This window comes from Lepidothrix coronata, unplaced genomic scaffold, assembly GCF_001604755.1.
Source record: "Lepidothrix coronata isolate B3197 unplaced genomic scaffold, Lepidothrix_coronata-1.0 Scaffold102, whole genome shotgun sequence".
Classification (NCBI taxonomy): Eukaryota; Metazoa; Chordata; class Aves; order Passeriformes; family Pipridae; genus Lepidothrix; species Lepidothrix coronata.
Window position 1 is genome coordinate 1,459,296 of NW_016690282.1, and position 19,981 is coordinate 1,479,276.

The 19,981-nt window shown below is 42.6% G+C and overlaps 1 protein-coding gene across 1 annotated transcript in view; it reads left to right on the forward strand.

The window, feature by feature from the left end:
- The first annotated feature begins 7,291 nt into the window (after window positions 1-7,291).
- MYH9 (myosin heavy chain 9) overlaps window positions 7,292-19,981 on the forward strand; it is a 72,167-nt gene continuing 59,477 nt past the window's right edge. The window contains exon 1 of the mRNA XM_017823420.1: window positions 7,292-7,418. The gene's annotated coding sequence lies outside the window, so the exon portion shown is untranslated. The remainder of the gene's footprint in view (window positions 7,419-19,981) is intronic.

Genomic DNA, 19,981 nt, shown 5'->3' on the forward strand with positions numbered 1-19,981 from the left:
GGCTCCAGATGCACAGAGCTTGCAATATGTTAGGCTGAGAATCTGTGGGTGTGTTTATAAGACCTGCCACTGACTTGCAAGCACAAAGGATATAGCCTCCTCTTATCAGAAAAATGTGGGCTTTAGCCTTGCAGAACAGGGAGAATGAATGCTTGCATGACTTCACACTGGGTCTTCTTTCTGGTTGTAGCCCAACAGAGTGGTCTTAAAGTTTGGCTTTAAAAACTGGACTGACTTTGGTTTCTGGCAAATAAAAGTGGTGTCTTTCATTGGGGCAGGCTATAAATGAGTTAGTTCCCCTGCAGTTCCCACAACAAAGCTACAATGAGAATCTGGATGACTTTCTACAGCACTGGAAAAATCCCTTGCTCCTAGCATCTCCTGGGCATACTAGAGTATTTCAAGTTAGTTTCACTTTGTCCTCAGCCAGCTTCCTGGAATGAGAACCACAGAGCCACTTCATTTGAGCAAATATTTGGCCTTGATTACTATTGCAGGCTGAGCCCAAAAACAAACAGCGAACATGGGGTAAGCTGAGAGGCACCATTAGTGGAGAAAAAGCTCACACAGTAACCTCAGGAAAGGCAGCAGGATGAATGTAGGGGGGCTCTCATGGTTTTTTTGTAAGGAGGGGGGAAAAAATGGGAGACTAAATTCCTACTGGGAGAGGAAGAGGGAAGTGAACATCCATTTAGATGCCTTTTGTTTAGGGGTCTGTTAAAGGTGACTGATGCTGAAAAGCAATTAAAACAATGAATAAAAAGTGTGAAGTAGTTAAATGCTATCACTTTTATATATTCTCCGAACTTAGTCCTGTTTTTCAAATAGTACAGTCACTCTGCTACTGAAATCTTGGTTTTGTGAAAACATGGCCCAGCCTGAGAACTACAGAAGGAAAAGAGAAGCAAAGGTGGCATAAAGCTCTCCACAGCCCTTCCTTATCAAGATGAATTAAACAGCATTTAGATGGATTTGTCAGTCTCTATAAAGTATGTTTGCTTTATCAGTACCTCACCCAAACCTGGCAAGTCATAAGCCTGACAGGTGCAGGGTGACAGAGGGGCTGGGGAGGGATGCTGTTCTCCTTTCAGCTTATCTTCTGCTAAGAATGCCCCCAAGCTCTTCTAAACTCAGGAATCTGAAGCATTTCTTACCCCCTCTGAGAAAGGGAGAAGGGAAAGGAGGTATTTGAGATGTTAATAAAAGCTCCTTAGCAATTGTTGAACTAGGGAGCTGTGAGGCCAGAGCAGACAAGCTTAAAATTGCAGGCATTGTACTTGCTGAAGAACCTAAGGTGTGAAAACAATTGTTTTCTGCAGGAAAAAAGAAAGTTACGATACTTCTCAAAGGAAGGTAACAGGATGTTTTCTGCTGGCATATTGTACAAATCTGGGTAGGCCCAAGGCAGGAAACTCACATTCCAAATCTCAGTTTTGGGACAAAGATACTTTTGAGGGATGGCTTGTATTCCTGTTGGCCATTTTGTATAATGGTGTTGGATGCCAGCTTTTCTGAATTTAAAGCTGAACAGAACATACTGAGCAGCAAGAGAACAGGGCTAGAGGAAACAAGGTTTGGAAGGGGATATAATGAACTGAAAAATGTCTGTTGCTTAGCATTGTGCTTCCATGTAAATGTCAGAGGTATCTCTTGGAGGTAAAGAGCTCTGGGCCATTATTATTAGCATGTCAGATCAGGAATGTGGTATCTGTAACCACGCCACATGGAGTTGTAATCTCATCTCAAGGACTGGATGAACTCACAAGCTCCAAGAAGAGTTTTCTCCTGCCTAGGACAGAAGTTTTCATTTAGGTGTGTTTTTGAGGATACTTCCATGACTTCAGTTAGAGCACAGCTGTTTGATAACCTGCTTCTCCAATAAAGGTCCCTTCTACAAGATGGTGTCACTCCCATTTTACTGAAAGGAGGGACTCTGGCACGTGATAGATATACTCACTGCACTACTTAACCAAAGGGTAGAGATGTGTGCCTCTAATGGTATCCCAAATGACCAGAGATGCTGTATGTTAATGCTTTATTTTTCAGCTGCAGATCTTGTCATTAATGTGTTAAGAAAGTAAAAACATGTTCCTCTTTTACTGAAGCTGAAGCAAGAACCACAAAGAGGGAGCAGGACTTCAGCAGGTTGTTCACATGGGACTGTGTGGGTGGAGAGCTGGGGAGAGGTGAAAAATAGAATAACTGTTTTAAATGCTAGAGTATGCCAGGTACAGCTCCTCCCTTCCTCCCCAGTCTTGGGACGCACATATATTTCCCTCTTAAATTTTCTCCATCAGCAAAGTCAATTTAAAAGACTCCCGTCACAGTGCCTGAGTTTAATCCCTTCAGTTGTGGTGATGTATCTCTCTGTGGGCCTATAAACTAGATCAGTGAACTGATCTTTTTTCTTGACCTTCTTTTTTAACTGTTCTTCAGTGATCCAGCACACAATATGACTTTCTAAACATCTTCATCAGCACCACTGGAGCAGTGGTAAGCTGTGACACAGCACTAAAAACAAGTGGCTAGTGGGAGAATAGACAACACCTTAAACCAGCTTTGCTGATGAAGAAGGCATGATGGAATCACACCCTGACATATGAAAGTGAGACTATTAAGCCATATCTTTTCCACAGCCATGCCAGAAGGGTAACATCATTGTGTAAGAAAAGGGGCTATTCTCTTCCTAAAATCTGCTCCTGGCTGCTTCTGAGACAGCTTACTGGGCCACATTTCCCTACCGCTTCTCTGATCACCAGCCCCCACCAGGGGAAACATCACTTGCTTTCACTCCTTCCACATCTCTTGAGATGGTTTTCCACCTTCCACACTCTCACAGTTTGGATGTGGCATTTGTTACCAGAGCAGAACAATAAGGAACTGGTTTAAAGGGAAAAGGAAGTTATGTGCTAATAGATGGTGCTTAAATTGCAGACAAATTTCAGGTTGCTTGGAGGCATGAAGTCCACAGACATACATGGCTTTCTTCTACAGACCCACCTCCAAAGAGCCATTTCCTTTTGCTACAATACTTGAAAACCCTCCAAGTTCTCATCTGCATTTATAGCTGCTGCTTTGTATGGGTGTACACATTAAAGCCACTCCAGAGCTGCTTCCTTAAAATTCTAATTATGAATGTGCACTGAATCGACTAATGTTTCAAGCCTTGCAAAAGCAGAGCTGAGGCTTCTTAGCAATACCAGATTGTGACATTCTCCAGATCTGTACATGTGCGGTTTCTGTCTAAGGCCACTGTGGTTAGCATTTAGCAATGTGACTTCTCCGATGAAGTAAACACCTTTTCATCTCTGTCACTCTTCTTGTTTCACTCTCTCAAGCTTGTCAGTAAGTAACTAGTTTTGGAAAAGATTTTTTCTGCCCTGCAAAGCATTGGAAATTACTCACCAATATGAATTTAACCACTTTATCTCTTTGTCAGATACAGAAATCAAATCTCCCTGCATTTATTGTTGATCACAGAAGGCCGGGCTTCTCCCAGGGGTTGCTATTTGCCAACAAACTTAAGCAAAGTTTGTTTGCAACACATTTAAGACCAAACTGGTCTTGTATTAGATCAGTGTAGGGGAAAACACTGTAGTTCAGCAAAGTGGCCATTTGTCTGGTGTGTAGTTAAGGCTGCAAACTGAAGAGGTATCTCTGGATGCTCTCTGTTTAAGATTTGTTTCCCTCTATTACAGTACCATTAATTTACTCCCATCAAACTGGTAAATCTCTGTGCTGTTGTTTTTTCAGAATTCAGTGACCATTACAGGTGTGTTCTTCCAAAGGATGTTGGCTAGCAAACACTGATGGAAAATGTGAGTGAGGTTGATCAGAAGGTTTCATATAAACAACATGTGAAATTGTAGAAAGTAACAGATGTATAAAATCAGTGTGATAGCTTTTTTGGTCATACTTGTTTCTCTCTGAGGTGTGTCCCCTTTCCTGGATAACTTCCCACCAACAAAAACCTATTTTCAAAGTAATCAAGCTGTGAAAAATAGACATTTAAAATCTGACTTGCCTCAACTATGGCACATCTACAAATCTGACCATTAGGGAAATACACAGAGTTTTCTAAAGAGGTGGGATACACTTTTTGTGAAGGGGAAGGATGGTGTAAACCTGCACCAATCTTTGTTCTGAACTGATGCTTTACTGCTGAAACCATGAAGAAAGTTTTGATACCAATTAAACATGAGTGGGACTAAGTTCTAAAATTTATATAGAAAAAAAGCGCCAAACCTTAAGAAGGCAGTCTAGCCTAACCTTAGCCTCAAATCTTAGCATTGGGAAGACCAGAGCACATATGCAAGTGTGAGAGTCAGAAAAGAATAAAAAAAATTTAAATGTCCAGTATCATATGCTCTTCAAAAATGACTTTATGGCAGCCTCTTTATGTCTGCATTTCATGATTGCAGTCATTATCTTTTATTTCCAATATTACTATTTGCTGTCAGTTCATTCTGCCTTCTGTATTTGCTTTTCCAGCTAAGATGTCCTACTTTTCCTCCTTTAAAAGCTCTCTTTAGACTTGATACTGACTGCTTTCCTTCATTTACCTTTCCTTTCTCAGCCACTTTGGCTGATGATGCAGCCTCTGATGTTCTTAAAAAGCTTTTGATATATGTAGTTACCTTCGCTATTTTTATTCTGCTTCATTTTGGTGGGAGAATTTAAAACTCTGTTGTTCAGCCAGTAAATATCCTTTCCATATGTTGGTCACTTTTTTCATGGTTCAATATGAATCACTGGATCGTTTGACCATAGAATCACGGAATGGTTTGGGTTGGAAAGGACCTTAAAGATCATCCAGTTCCAACCCCTCTGCCATGGACAGGGACACCTTCCGCTAGACCAGGATACTCAGAGCTTCATCCACCCTGTCCTTGAACACTTTCAGGGATGGAGCATCCACAGCTTCTCTGGGCAACCTCTGCCAGTGCCTTACCACCCTCACAGTAAATCCAAAGGTATCTGGTTATGTAGGTAACTGGCAGTCACAATTCCAGCTTCTTTTGATTTTCTGCCATGAAGTACTAGGGAAGACCTACCCTGTATGTTTCCTTCTCACTGCCAAATTAAATTCTAATTTCTATTTTGAACCTGTATTTATGTTTCTCACCTATGCCTCTATATCACAAGCATTGAGGCCATGTTGCTGAGAACACAGCTGTGTTGGGCAGAACACGTCTCCAGGATGAAGGACCACCACCTCCCTAAGATCTTGCTTTATGGTGAACTTGCCACCGGCTGCTGCAAGAGAGGAGCCCCGAAGAGAAGATACAAGGACTCTCTGAAACAACATCTCAGCCTTGGCCATATTGATCAACATAACTGGTCTACTCTGGCCTCCAATTGGGAGCTCTGGAGACACACTATCTATAACGCTGCGGATGCTTTTGAGAAAGCACGCAGGATCACTCTCAAGGAGAAAAGACAACGCAGAAAGAATCATGTCTTACAGAATATACCATCTAAAGAGTCTCTCTGCTGTGCCTTTTGCAACCAGACTTGTCTATCTTGTACTGGCCTTTTTAGCCACCAACGCGCTTGTAACAAACGTGGGTAGAGCCCTTCCCAAATCTTCGTTTGCGAAGCCCAGCCATGATGATGCCTCTAACAGTGACACCTCTCAGCTGTACAACCTTTCAGTGATTTCTGCCATTTGTGTCTTGAAATACAAAGGTTTGTTTCCAAACTGCTGCCATGAATATTTCTAAGCCTAAAGCGTTTCACTTGGACAAGAAATGTTTACTTTAGGTACTTCTCCACTAAGTTCCCTCTTTATTCAAGCTTCTTTAACTTCATTTGCCTCTTCTACTTGTAGGTAAACTTGACCTTGCATTTTCTGTCAATGGCAGCTACATCTGCAAATCTGCCCTCTTTGTACCAAAGTAAGAAGTCACAGAGGGAAGGAGCCTTGTATTTCTGCATACTTGTAAAATGTGCAGTAAACCTTATCTGTGTGGCTGGTTCTGACATCTGGACTTAGATATGTTGTACCCTTTTCAGAAGGACTTTGGTCTGTCATCTTGGCTACTGCTTCCTCCTTTTGCTCATCCTGAAGTTTCAGTAAATGCAAGGAGGCAGAACCGCACTGCTTCTGTCTTTTCAAACCTCTGTGTTTCAGCATTCCTTTTTAAATACATTTCAGGCCTCCACAAACATATACACTGGTTGTTCAAACACCTCAGCAGCATCAGGGGCTGCTTATCTCATGTCCGTGCTTCTGCTTGCCTTGGTTCTGTTCCTTAGAGTACAGAGAAGGGCAATGGAGCTGTGAAAGGCCCGGAGCACAAGTCTTAAGAGAAGTGGCTGAAGGAGCTGGGGTTGTTATGCCTGGAGGAGTCTCAGGGGGGACCTTATTGCTCTTTACAACTGCCTGAAAGGAGGCTGTAGCCAGGTCGGGGTCAGCCTCTTCTCCCAGGCATCCAGCAACAGGATGAGAGGCCATGGTCTCAAGCTGAGCCAGGGGAGGTTTAGGTTGAACATTAGGAGGAATTTCTTCACAGAAAGGGTAGTTAGACGTTGGAATGGGCTGCCCAGGGAGGTGGTGGAGTCACTGTTCCTGGGGGTGTGTAAGGAAAGACTGGACGTAGTACTTAGTGCCATGGTCTAGCTGACATGCTAGTGTTCGGTCACAGGTTGGGCTCGATGATCTTGGAGGCCTTTTCCAAGCCAATTGATTCCGGGAAATGAAATTGTGACTGGCACCTTCCTACTGCGGTTATTTTGCACTATAAGACAACAGAGTCGAGTGGGAATCTCTTCACCGGGACACCCCCGCAGCCCCCATTTCCGAGGACTTCTGGCATGGCCTCCGGAGGCCGGGGCCGAACCCATCGCCCCGCTGACCCGCATTCCCCGCTCACAGCGCGGGCACACCCGCTGCCCTCGGCAGAAGCAGAGGCCGGCGCGGGGCATTGTGGGCCCGGCCTGGCACGGCGCGGGGTGTTGTGGGGACCGCTCGGCACGGCTCAGCCCGGGCAGAGCGGAGCGGGGGAGCTCGGCCCGGCAGCCGGCGGGGGAGCCCCGGACGCGCTGCCCACCCCTCCCGAGCCCCCGAGGCCGCCGCCGCCGCTCCCCGCCCGGGCGGCGGCGGGGCGGGGCTGGGCGGGGCGCGCGCTCGGGCGTTGCTAACGGCTCATCAACGGCCTCCTCGGCCCCCGCGGTCCTGCTCTGATTGGCCGCCGCGGCCGTCACTCTGCGGGGGACGGCGGGGCCATTGGCTGTCGGCGGCGCGGGAGGCGGGGCGGCCCCGCCCGGGCGGGCGGGCGGCTCGGCAGTGCCGGTGAGCGAGCGGCGGTCGCGGTGCCGCGGGAGGAGCCGCAGCCGGAGGACGCCGCACTCTCGCCGCGAGGAGCGCAGCCGCCACCGCCGCGGCGTTTTCCTCCCTCCGCCGTAGCCGGGCTCAGGTGAAGCCGATCGGGCGGGGCGGTGGGCGCGGGTGGCTCCGGTTTGTCGCCCCTGGCGCCGCGCTTCCCTCCCTCCTTCCCTCTCTCGCCGGGTTTGGCGCCTCTTTGTCCGGCCGGGCGAGAGGGCTCTGCTGTCCCGCCTCTTTCCTGCCCCGTCCCCGCGGGACCTGCCGTGCCCGAGGTGCTCCCCGTGTCCCCCCTCTCCTCCGGGGCCGTGCGTGCCGGTCGCGTTGTGCCTGAGGAGTTACCGCTCTCCCTCCGCTCCGGTGCTCCCCGTGTCCCCCCTCTCCTCCGGGGCCGTGCGTGCCGGTCGCGTTGTGCCTGAGGAGTTACCGCTCTCCCTCCGCTCCCTGCGAACCGGCCTCCCGCAGGTGGGGTGGGGTGGGGCGGGTAGTTGGCGCTCTTTTTCCCCGGACCGACCCCTGTGCCCTCCCCGCCTCCCCCGGTGCGTGTGCCCCGGTGTCCGCGCCGCGGGGGCAGCGGGCCGGGGCCGGCGGGGCAGCTGTCAGGGCAGCAGCCTGAGTCACGGGCTGACAGCCCTCCTCAGACACCGCCATGGGCTTGGCTTCCGCCCGCCCGGCCCCACTTCCTCGTTCGGTTTGGGCCGGGAGAGAGGGAGGGAGGGAGGAGGAAGGGAGGGAGGGAGTGACAGGGCAAGATGAAGCTTGCACTGAGAGCTCTTGCAGATAGCTTGTGCTTTCAGGCATCACCTCCAAGCGAGGAGTAAAAGTTCTCCGGCTTTTAGTGGTATCTTTTACCTGCCTGTCCTCCCGTAGGTGTGGAAAGTAACAAGTTTCATAGCCCCCGAGGGTGGCGCCTGCCCAGTGGGTTTAATGAGCATTGCTCCTAATTTGCCTAAACGCAGGGTGAAATGAATTTTAAAGGAATAACACACTTTTAGTAATAGAGGGGAATTTTTCAGAAGTAAACCTCATTGATTAGCAAGCACTGCATGCAGTGACTGTTAAACTCCATTTTCTTTTCCTCCCTTTCCTCTTTTTCCTCCTTTTCTTTCTTTCTTTTTCCCCCTTGAAGCTCTGTTTGTGCTCTTCACCTTTGTTCTTCCATAGGTTTTTCTTCTGTATCCTACGTCATGATGTCCTGAACCAAACTCCATCAGAGCGAACTAAGAACCTAAACTTTTTTTCTAAGTGAGCAGGTCTTCCTAAAAAAAAAATCTCTCAAGTAATGCATAAAAAACCTTTGCTTCAAAGATATTTGTGCTTGTAAAGATATTGTAGTAGTCTGCAGGTCAAAGTCCGTCTATGATTTTTCTGCCTCTGCCCTTCGCTGGAAGGCAATACAAGGTAACTTACGTGGAGGCTGTTGAACCATGGATTGGAAGATTAAATTACACATTCTTAGCTCTTGTATACATCTCCTGTCTGTAAGGCTAGCTATGGTAAAGTTTTAACTCCAAAGTAACAGCCCTCTAATCAGTTACTGCTTCTGTAAAATGCTTTTGAAATTAGTCACTAGGTCACATGTGACTAAGTTCACTTATCGATGGCATTCCAGTGAAAATAGCAAATCATGGTGCAGATATGTATTGACCCATAAATGCACTGTCTGCAACTGTGGTGCTCTCAAAGTTTAAATGAGATAAACGAGTATTTTGTAAACTAGGAAGTTATAGTGAGGGGAAAGCAACTGATAAATGTAAGTGGGACTGCATTTAGCACAGAAAGGTTTTCAAGTGGCTAATCACAATTAACAAAACTCTGTAAACACAAGATAGTGTACTAATCTGACGTTATAAAAATAACTAGAATGAAATCATGCAGCAGTTCTGTGATGCTCCATGTCAGGTGGAAGTGTTTAAGTTGATTTGTTCTTCTTCTCTATAGCTCTATTAATTGCACTTATTCATAGTGTGTACGCTGTCTTTCCAGAGGTGGACAGGCAAAATCTTCTGTAACTCTAAGGTTAGCTGCAAAATTGGTAGCAGTGGCTGGGAATGGGGGATTAGAACTTCTCATGTTTTCTGACCTGAAATGTCAAAGTGAGTATGACTGGCACCAAGCTGGTGAGTTATGTGATCCTTTTTGGAATATGGTGTCATCTCTTGATTGCTTGACTTGTATAGACAAGATCTGAATTTGGAAGATCTCTGGAGAAGACTCTTGGACCTCAGTGTTAGCTCTGCTGGGTAGCCCTGTGTCTGTTTCTGTGTAAACAGGAAGACTTAATAGTCCAGTTGGGTCTGCCCCAGAAGAATGAGTGTAGAAACTGAAGACCTTTTATTCAACTTTGCATAGATTGTTAGGATATTTCTGCCATGGTTCTGGGTTGGGTTGTTTTTTTTTCTTTCAAGTGTTTGTTGGAAAAAAGTTGCCAGGATGAGACTTTCATCTGAAGAGATAAAGAGTAAGCTTTTTTTCATTATTTCCTCTAGGTAGATTTTGATGTGCTTCAGAACATTTTAAGTTGGCAAATAGCTTGTGAGAGCTGCACCATAATATTTTAAGTGAATCTAATTAATAAGTAATGGTAATAATAATGAAAAAATACTTGTCAGTAAAGTTGTAGGAAAGAAATTAGAAGAATTTCTCACTTAGGAGGCTGAAATAATCTGTGTTGTCTGGCACATTATTTTGGTATTATGCAAAATGTTGGAGAGTGTTCAAACTGTAGCGGGTGGTAGCTCTACTACTCTTCTTTGAGTTAAAAACTGTGGTGGAGTCAGATGCCACAGGTGCTTAAATCTTTTTTCAATGGTACATGGGACTGCAAATGTATCTGCTGCAAATGTGAGACTTGCATTTACCACTGCAACAAACTGTCTTGAAAATGTGAACCATTATTATCTTGGAAAGCCTTTAAAAATAATGTACTAAATGTTTGCAATTAATAGTTCACAACTGAGTCTTCTGTTAGACTATTCACATAGAGGTACAAGGGAGTGCATGTATATCAACTACTATGTGAAAATATACTTCAGTTCTACTGGGAGATTAGTCTGTTTATACCCAAAATTTTAGGTTTTGTTCTGTTAATCTCCAGGATACTGAACAGAGGAGACTGGACACGTGTCAGAGGTACTGTGATTTCTGAACTGATTTTACTTAGTTTTCTGCTTCCACCCCCATCCCTAGGCCTGTGTCTTGCCTAGATTTATGTCACTTGTGGATTGGTGTGGCTCTAATAGGGTGAGATTATAAGTGGACCCATGGGAGGTACAGGAACCCATCTAGTTAATGCAGGGTTTACCGAAAGGGGAAATAAAAGCTAAGGTCATCCTATCCCCCACCTCTGTGCACTACATCTGCTTCTTTGTGTGGTAGTTTCGGGTTATTGGGTAACGTGTTGAAGTTAACTGATGACTACAGTGCATTTTAGAGGCTCAGAGTTAGTGTGCACATCTACTAAAACTGTCCAAAACTTTAATCTTCAGTGTGTGATTTAATATATTTTTGTTGGTTTGACTCAGTAGTGCACTCGGTGCCCTCTAACATACATTTTTTGTCTTTGATTTCTTGTATAAATATCTTATTAGTCTTTGTTTTCTTAGTTTGTAATTGAGGCAGAGCTGTTTGCATGTTAAGTAGAGAAATTGTATGCCTGACGTTAAGTCTTCTGTGGGTTGGAACAGAACTATAATAGCAGAGGATTGCCTACAGCAGCATTGTTTTTGCTGGCAGTTGCTCTAGCTTAATGGTGGCTTGGTGACCTTGTACCTTAAATTTCTTTTCAGTTTAAACACACCATGGTTCTAATTGAGTTTTCTAGCATAGAAAGAGATGGAAACTAGCAGTCTGATTTTCATAGAGTATGATGAGACAAAAAACACAAATGCAACTTCTGCCCTGGAAGCTAATGCAAATGGGTGTTGTCCAACTACATGAAATGCATCAGTTTACAAGTTCATCTTAATTATGGTTTATCCGCTTCACTTTTTTCTTCAGGGACTGTGAGAACTTGTTCTGAGTACTTGAAGTAACAATCTCAACACCAATTTGTCTTGCAGTTCTAAGCCACTGTAGTGGCTTAACACCTTCGGATCTCACTCCAGCCCAGTCGTGTTCAGTGTAATGGACTAGTCCATGTTTTCATTTAATGATCCTTTGGCCTATTACTGTTCATCACAAGATGCTGCCTTTCTGAGCATCCTAAAAAGTCTAAAGAATTAGTAGTGTCTACAATTTTCTGGTGATGGCACTGTGACTGATTTCATTGTATGATACTTCTGGAGCTAGTACTGCTAAATCCTACCCTTTTTAAACATAGCGAAGTGGAAAATGTAAAATTGATCTAACATACTTGTCTACTGCAAATTATTTCTTGTACAAGTCCTACAAATGTATTGCTGCTGGTTGCGGAGAGGTATAATGAAATGTAACTCTGCATACTGTGGTTTGACTCGGTGACCTCTTTATGAAATTTGTGCCTCTAGAGTTTTGTACATGGGATTTGGATTCTGCTTGTCTTCATGACTAGAAATTTAAATTTCTCTTAGTGCTGACTCTACTGACAGTAGTAAATAAAACCACATGTATGAGCGATTTCAGTAAAGCTAATAAGCTAATAATTAATATATTGAGGGAAATGTAACTTGGCAATCTGTATCCTAAAGTTTCCTTAACTGATGAATACTTCTATTCATCAAGAACTACCATTTTAATGGGTCTCGGCAGGAAATCCATTGTGATATATGCCTCAACACAGAACTGGAGTTCTGATTTGCTTGAAAGCCAAGTGGGCGTTCAGACTTGTAAGAAAAGAGGTTTAGGGAAATTTTACAGCTCAATTTTGACAGTTCTGTGCAGTCAGAGTTGGGGTTTTTTTTACTGTTGGGCAGCTTCCTGTTTAAAATCTAAGACTTAAAGCATGCTCTTGTGATAGTTTACTTCCCTTTTTATTGTTTGTAGTGATGAGAGAACATTCACCTATGTTTTTCTTTTCAACTGAAGACTTTTTCTTTTCAGCTGAAGACTTCACCAGTTCACTTGAATTTAGGCTCTTTTAATCTACATTGGATTTGACTTTGGTTAAAGTTGGTCGTGGCCAGCAACCAACCCATCGTTTCAGTGACAGAGTGGTTTTAAATATTCCAGAAAAAAAAAAAAAAGGAAACCTACAGCCAAATGTCAATGAAAAAAATAATTTCATTTGCTTCTTTTTCTCCAGATGTGACTGACTTAAAACATCTGTAGTATTAGTTTGTAGGTAAATTGTTAGTGAGTAAGCTCTTTTTGGCAGGGACTGTTAACCTGTAGGTCTGCTTAGCATTTAGTGCAAGAGATTCCAGTCTTTCTGTGTCAGAATTGATAAAATCAATTATTTTGAAACACCTGAGTACAAATTAGTTTTCATTGATAGGGTTTCTTTTTCTTAAATTGATAGTCCATCTTAGGATATAGAATATAGGATATATGGTGTTTAAATGTAAGAACTTCACAACAAATACTGAATGTAAATCTGAAGTCAAACCAGTGAACTGGATTAGAGAATTTCTGGCTAAGCACTTGGAACTAGTTGGTTGATGAGGTAAATTGATTTTTGACAGGTTTCGGTTTTTTTTAAATGTGATGAAGAAAAATATTCTCTGGCTTCTCTTTCGGCTATGTCAGTTATAGTTTAAATGTAGAGAAAGATACTGACGTTTTTCTTTGAGATTTTTTTGGGTGGTTATGAGGATGAGTAGCTATGTGTTTACCAGCTAGTGAAACAGCTCAGAAGGGGGGGAATTGAGATGAAGTTATCCAGAAACAGGCAGTTTAATTAATAAATTCCTCATTACAGGTAACCATCTAGGAAACAATTTTAATTACTTTTTGCTTATAAATGCATCTGAAGTAGTTCAAGAAATATATTTTTTTTGTATTAGTGGAATCTATTTTTTTTTTAGCAGAATACCACTTAATATGTTTTGTTCCTCATAGTTGTAATTCAGATGTCTTTTTTCCCTGTTGTTCAGAGATAGCGATGGGTTTTGTCTCTTTTTGACGTCAAATAAAATGTATTCAGACCTTACAGAATTGTTTAAATAAATGGGAGTATGGATGCAGGTATATAGTTGACTATGTAAAATAATCAAATAGTTGGATACTTGAAACTGCTGTGTTTCAAATGGACGTGTCTGCTTACTGACAAAGGGAATTTTCTTTCTTAGGGAAGCATGAATACCAAGTAAGATTTCTCTACAAGCAGAAAGACTCTCTTTAAACTGTTACTTAAGATTTGTGACTTAAACCAGCTCACTTAGCTTTTATTGTCTGGTTATGTTGCAGTATGAATCTTTATAGCAGATACTAAAGTCTTTGACATTTCATTATGCAGTAAATTATTATGAATTGGTTTAATGGCCCTTCCCAAGTTTAATGCTGTATATGATGGGAAAAGTAAAATGAGAACACACAAATGTGACGAGGAAGATGTATTAGTCATAATTTTTCTGCAAAAAAAGGATCGCCAGTTTTAGACAAACTGCTGTAACTTCTAAAAATTACCTATGTGTTGTTTGCACAGCACAGGCATATATGTGTGCGTGATCAGTTTATCTTCTTCCTCCACGCAGTGGGAGGTAATCTTCTATGGGACAGAATCTTAATTTTTTTTTTGTAATGGGCAGGATTATATAGGTAGATTTTAGTTCTTTAATACTAAAAAAACTTGATGTAGATTTAACTGATAAGTATCATCATGTTGTATGGTTCACCTCTTGCTCATGTAGATAAGGGGAAGAATATCAGAGAATCAACCCCCTGCCATGGGCAGGGACACCTTCCACTAGACCAGGTTGCTCAGAGCCCCATCCAGCCTGGCCTTGAACAATTCCAGGGATGGGGCATCCACAGCTTCTCTGGACAACCTGTTCCAGTGCCTCACCACCACAGCACTGTAGTGTATATGGCTGTGAACAAAGTTATTAACTGTGGTGGAAACACATGAAGCAGTTTTGTTATTCCATGGTCAGCATTTCCTGATACTGTTTTTTATCTTATTAGGCCAGAAAGCAAAACTTTGTTGGAAACTTTCAAATTTTATTTGCTTCCTCATACTGGAACCATGGAATGTCATAGTATGTCAGTCTCCTGTCAGAAGGAGATAATTTTCTTTTTTTTTTCCAAAGAAGTCTTTTCTTGTAATGCTAGAATAGAGAGAATTTTATAAGCCATATAGCCATGATTATAAAAGCTCAAACTAAGTTCCTACTTCAGGTGCCCTTCTTACCACTCATTTGACATTAAAAGATGAGTCCTTTATTCTCTTCTAACACAGAAATCAGTGCTTCAGCTGATCCAGACAGGAGGGCACGGTTGGCTGACTACTAAAATTAGAGATTGCTAATGCTGTTCCTTTCTAAAGAGTGATATATTTGACATTTAGGGAAGAAAGCACAGGTCAGGAAAGCAACAAGCTAACCAGAGGACAAGTGGGAGGCTGAAGTGTACAGACCAGACAAGTGTTCCTCACGCGCTCTGCTGCACTGGAGCTTTCTCTGGAATATCGGTTATGATGGAGAGCTAAGCAAGGAGTCATGGAGCTATGCAAGACCTTGAATGCAATAGGGAAATGTCACAATCTGAATGTTATGAAGTTTTTCAGACTATCTTGAAGGTGATATTTATGCTCTATAAATAATAAAATAAAAAATCTATAAATATTTTCAATCTGGCCTCCTTATACATCCTGGAACTTAAAGGCTATGTAAGTTTTTCTTCAGTGTAGGAGTTATTGTTGTTCTCATGTCCAGAAAGAGTCACTCTTTTCCAGCCCTTCACCTCCAAGATCACCGTCATAAACAGAGAGGTAGGTCTTCTTAATGAACCCTTAGGTACAGCTGGAAAAGTTGAGAATCAAACTTGGACCCTGTAAAGGTGGTAGATTTCTCTCTGCCAGGGTTTTTGCCTACCGTTCCCCTAGCTCCTGTTAATAGTGGAGCAGAGCTATTTGAAACAAAAATGACAACGTGAGATGTATCAGAAAGCTGTTTGTACACACACCTAGTTTGGCACAGTAGGTTGAGCCGTAAGTGTCTAGAGAACCTTCTGCTGCAATGTAAACGTAATATTTTCAAAAATTATTGAGCAGATGTATTTGCACCGATTCTTGGTTCTTTCCAGTACGGGCTGGAAAAAGATTAGTAGTATTGATGCTGGGATCAAAGCAATTTGTTGTTTAATGTAAGCAAGAGTAATTGTTCCTGTGAGATGACTTTGTCTTAGCCACATACATGCTACATATTTGCATCTAAAAGGGTGAACCAGAACCATATTTTTCTTCTCTGTGTTTAGGTGTAATTGTTTTATTCCTTGTTTCCTATTGCAATGAATTGAAACCTGGCACTGACAAAGATGAGAGGGAGTGCTAACTGATATAGAAGTATGTAGAGCTACCTCACATAGCGCCTCAGAGTTCTTGGTAGGTACTTTTTTAGCCTTAAATCAGAATATTAGGGAAGAGATGAAAAGTGACCCTGAGGTAACAAGGACAGGCTGAAACTTTCCAAGCTCTTCCTCCCTCTCTCATGCGATGTCCCTAGGGAATTCTGCATGCCTGATCAGAACTTTTGCAGGCCATTATGCCTCCTGAAAACAAGTCTTCCAGCAAAACAGCTTGAACAGCAGGGATGGGCTGCAGTTTTCTGAACTACAGCTGTCTCCTTAAGTGGGATTACTTTGCTGAGTGGTCACGAAGAATGTGTTCTCCCCCTGGAATGTTTTCCTTGTGGGCACACTGTCTCTGTAAGAGGAATTCTCTCCTCTGCTGAGAAGGCATGTACTGTACTTGCACTAATGAGAAACAACAGTTGCAGAAAGTGTATTATGCAGGATTGTAAACTTTGAATATTTATTCGAAGTGAATGGGGTTGGGTGGCAGCCAGCATAGCTTTGTCATGCTAAAGACTGGATTTGAAATCAACAGAAGGCTACCCTCCCCCTTCCTAAATCAGTGTTTGGTGTGTTTAAACAATGTGCACAAGCTTCATAGAGCTGATTAACTGTATTGGTGCCATCTACACAGTAGTGTGTCTTGGTGTCTCACTGAACTCAGAAGGTGCAATTAAAATAGGGGCAAGCATACACTCCCTAGCATTAACCTAAGGAAGTTAGGCCTTATTTGCCCATGACCTACAGTGGTTAATTACTTTATGGTATGCACTGTGGTTGCTCAAGATTGTTTCTGTGTTTCTATAGCCTGTGGTGAAGCCTGTACTACCCTGTTTTCACTCTTTGGTACCCAAAAGTAGCCTCTTCAGGTTGGTATTGGTTTATGTCACAGGTACATGTGCTTGTAGCTTCTGTTCTCACAGTCTTGCCGTATTTGAACCAAGTGAAGAGAAAAGGTGACTAGCATGTAAGGGCAATGTCTTACTTGCACAGGGCTTTGTGGCCTTTGCACTTCGCCATGGGAAGTCCCAGGTGCCAGAGCAAATCTCCTCTGTCAGCTGTTACAGTGGAATATATGCAAGTGCTGCTTCACACATACCAGAGTGGTGCTTGGCAGCTGATGAGGAGAGATGGACACACAGAAACTGAGAAACATTTATCCCACGTTCAGTGTTCTGAGGATGTGTGTCAGGTGCCTTTAGGCCACCTGGAAGACACAGAATTCCCTTCAACTTCTTTTGTCTTACATGTAGTCTGGCCAGTAGGTCGCTTTTGTGCAATACAGGTATCATTTATACATTAGATAATTAGATTCCTTCTTCTTGATTCTTAGAGCCCCTTGCATAGAGAGAGGGCACTTCTGTGCTCTACCTTGAGTTTAATTTACAGTAATAAACAGGGTAGCTGGCAAGTCTGGGCAGCACTACAGTCAAACTGAATATGCAACAATAATTGCCAGCAATCTGCATTCCAGTTGTGAAATAAGTCTTTCAACAATGTATTGTGTGCGTCAGACGGTGACTGGAGAGGAAAGCAGTGAACTCCAGTAAGCCTGATAGCGCTCATGAATCCCAAATAAAGCTGAACTAGAAAAAAATGAGTCTGCGTGGCAGCACCGCATTCTGAACGAAAAGGGTAGCTCAGTGCCTTCAGCTCCAGGGCTATCTGTGAGGGAGTGTTAATTGCCAACTCATGTACTTGCCTGATATATTCTCTAGTGGGAAAACCGAAATTCGTGACTCTTGAGTTCAGTCTGAAGCATCAAGCACTGGTGTGTCACAATGTACTGAACTTGAGAAATAAGCAGCTATAACCAGTCCATCAGTTCAGCTTCCTGCCAGATTTTTGCCTTCCCTTCTTCTCCGCCTCCCGCTTGTGATTCATTTCTTGCCCTTAGTGGTTCAGACTTCAGTTTTTATGTAGGTGTTACTTACAAATTGGAGCAGTTTGGGCTAACAAACTTTGCAGTTTTCTTTCCCATAAACATACTGGGATATGGAGCTGCGAAGTGTCAGTCTACTATGTTCTAAACAAATCTGAACAATTTCTTAGTGAATACAAGGGAATTATAGCAAGTTTTTCTTGGTGGGTTAGGGTTTTTATGTTGTCAGTTCATGCTCACTGTAGGTAGCCTGGCCAGTAAAGTCTACCTTAGACTACTTTAGTTTTCTAGCTGCTCTTTAATCTGTTGATTTGATGAACTGTATTCAGCTGGCTGGGGAACATGAAATAGTTAAGTTTGCAAAAATAATGCAGGTATTAGCTGTTCAGATCATACGCTTAGCAAGGATTCCTATCATATGAATGTTAATGACCAAACTGAGTTTGAATCATTAGTAGCTTCTCGAAGTCAGATTATTTTTTAAATGCTGTGTATTAACAAAGAATTAAATTTTTTCACTGAGTGCAATTTAGTTGTAACTGAAGTGGGGCAGTAAGTGACCAGAAGTGCTGCAATTTTCTAGTATAAAAGTCTTGTCTTGCCTATAGAAATGGTGTACATTCCTTTTGTTCTGTGAAAGGGTGTTTTGTCTCGTATTGCATCCTCAGGTAAGCCAGTTTGGAAAGTGGTGTGAGAATTGTGTTCCTGAAATACTTTTGAAATGTGAATCCTGTGAAAAAAGGGAAATTAATGTGTTGCAGTCTAAAAACGTTTGCTATTTATTGTTCATTCTTTTTGTCACACTGATCTTCAGGGTTGTTCCTCTTGCAGTGCTAGCAGAAAGGCCACTAGACAAACCATGTGGGGGGACCATTTTATGTGAAATCATATGAAGTTTATAACAGTACCTTAATGGTGGATATGAAACAGACAATTTCACAAACTTCTCATAATTCATTAAAGTAGGAAAATAGTGTGTGATTAAAGCTGTCTGTTGCAATGTAGTAATGCATCTTTGCTAAGAATGAGCCTGAAGCTGAAAAAGAACAATGTGGAGATCCCTACTTTAATGGTGTTTCAGGTAACTCAAACTGGAAGTGTTCTCTTTTCTAGCCAGTAGTAAGCTTGATGCTTTAACTGTTGCCATTAACAGTCTTCTGAATATATTGATCCTATTTCTACTTCAGCTGTTACCTCCAGAGTTTAGCAGAGCCCAAGCTCGTCTTACTGAGCAGTGGCTCAATCCTAGAACAATACTGTGGCTGCTGACAGAGTAAACGTTGGGAGGGGGGGATGTAATACAAATAGTTCTGGAAAATGAAATTGCAAACAGGTAATGTTCTATGCTTCTAACAGTTGCAAAACACTGGACCTTACAGCAGAGGCAGCTTTCCAAGCTAGATAACGTGTTCGTTTCCAGGTTTATGTAGGGAGTGTGTGAAGTGTCTTATAACCTAAGCCTTAAGGCTGTGAAATTGCAGAAGACTAAGGCAAAAGATTGTATTCCAGTGAGGGTTTTGGGTAATTCTGCCTAGTTCAAAGGGAATGCAGGTCATCTTAAAACCAGTGTTTAACTTACTCCTCTCAAAAGAATCTCTTGGAAAATATGTATGTAAAAGGGGGTGAGGGTTGATTTCTTTTTTTAAGGTGGGACTACATATTGTTATGTCTTGGTCCTGTCCTGTTCATAACTGTAGAGACGCCTTTGCCTCTATCTGTAACTGTGTGGCATCTTTATGGCAACTATGTAGTTAGTTATATGGCAAAGAATGTCTTTTGGTTCCTGAAATAATGGAAAACAAGCAAAGTTTGACCAGCCTCTTCCTCAGGCTGCTACGAACCACAATAAGGGAACATACTGGGTTAACAGGGAAGTGACTGTAGTATGTCATTTTTGGAAACAATACTAGGAAGGAGGCATTTAAACTCAAAACAAGGATGGTCTGTCTTCCTTCTGTATTTTTTGGTCGTCTTGCCTGTAGACTGGTGTTGCATCAAAAAGAATATTGTTAACGGTATTCTCATCCGACAGTTGCACAATAGCCATGTAAAGATAAATGTCCTTGCCCTGCACAATTATCTACACCCAAAATGCAAACTACCAGGCAAACAAATTGCTTCCTAATTTGTTCCTAAAATGGTAATGATTTGCATTCATTGTGAGTGGCTGTAAGGCTGCGAGAGCTTACTGGGCTTGCTTCCTTCCTTGACCACTTAAGGGATTTTTAGAAATGCCTAGTGAAATGCAGCATAAGGTAGGGAGATAAGTTTAGGAGCCTGTAAGATGGAACTTGCTGAATCTGATTCCTCTGGTACTGTTCTTATGGAGAAGACAAATTAATGGTTGG